Source organism: Acyrthosiphon pisum, chromosome X (genome assembly GCF_005508785.2).
Source record: "Acyrthosiphon pisum isolate AL4f chromosome X, pea_aphid_22Mar2018_4r6ur, whole genome shotgun sequence".
NCBI lineage: Eukaryota > Metazoa > Arthropoda > Insecta > Hemiptera > Aphididae > Acyrthosiphon > Acyrthosiphon pisum.
Window position 1 is genome coordinate 98,910,925 of NC_042493.1, and position 1,359 is coordinate 98,912,283.

A 1,359-nucleotide genomic window follows, 5' to 3' on the forward strand; every position below is an offset into this window, starting at 1 on the left:
TATTTTTAGATCAATAAAAAAAAACGAAAACGAAAAAATTAAAAACGTTTTCCATCCCTGGATTATTTAGAAGCGTCTGTGTACCTACGATAATTACCAGAAATTCGTTACTTGTAATCGGTGACTATTTCCCCTTAAAATTGGAATCGGTGATAAAAAAAGAAATTCGTTTTACCGAACCGATCACTTTGGTTACAAATCGGTCACAATTTTTTGTGACCATCTCCAATGGATGGTTATAATTATATTCTATATATATATAATGATATATTTTAACAAACTATCATAGCAATATACAAAATGATTTTCGATAACCGATATAGGTAACGAGTAGGTAACGACCATAATTAGGCCCAGACTCAGTGGCGTAATTGGGAATTGGTTCTGGGGTGGGAATGTGGGATATAAGTTTTTATAATCGTAGGCTATGCCCTCCACATCTCACTTGCTCGTTAACTTTCATACATCGTAGTATTATATTAATTTATTATTATAAGTTAACTGTTAAATGAGGTAAATGGTAAATGGTAATCCAATAAGATAATAAAATAAACAATTAAATTAAATTAAATGTATGATTGATAATATTAAGTCCATCTTTCATTTCTTCTTTTTTTCGCTAAAATGCAGGGGTGGATTGGCTCCTCCAGAGCGGTCCGGGAATTTTTTTCAAATGGCCCATGCCCATAAACTATTGTCTAAGGTCTTTTTTATTGTGACATCGACGGCGGTGCTGGAATTTATCAAGCATTATATTGACATATTGTCTAAGGTCTAATCTTATATACAGTAATACAGTGTAATAATTATAATGGAAAATATTATTATATTATAATTAATTAATATATTTATTAAATGGCAAATAAATTGAACGTTTTAAAAATCGATCAAGTTCATTAAAAATATAAACGTCGTTCACGTTCACGTTCTATTTGAAAAAAACGAGTGACGTTCACTATATTATATGAACGTGAATGCGTGAACGACGTTCTTTTCGAACACTGATGTATTTTTATATAGTTATTTCTAATAATTAATTAATGATAATAATTGAGTACCATAAAATAGGGTGAATAGAAACAATTGTGTACATTACTTCGAAAGTCAAATTACAAACATTTATAAATTATGAGGATTGGAGGTAGGTACCTATTATAATATGTACATCAATAATTATTATTTTTATAAAATTCACATAGGTACTGTTGTTATTTTGACTATCCACCGGTAGTTACGTATTGGTAAGTACACTTAATACATTTTTGAGGGTAGAAATATAAATCTTAGTTTGCGGAAAATAATATTTTATACATTATATTATATTATATTACGTCGTGAAAATTCAAAATTAGCTTAGAA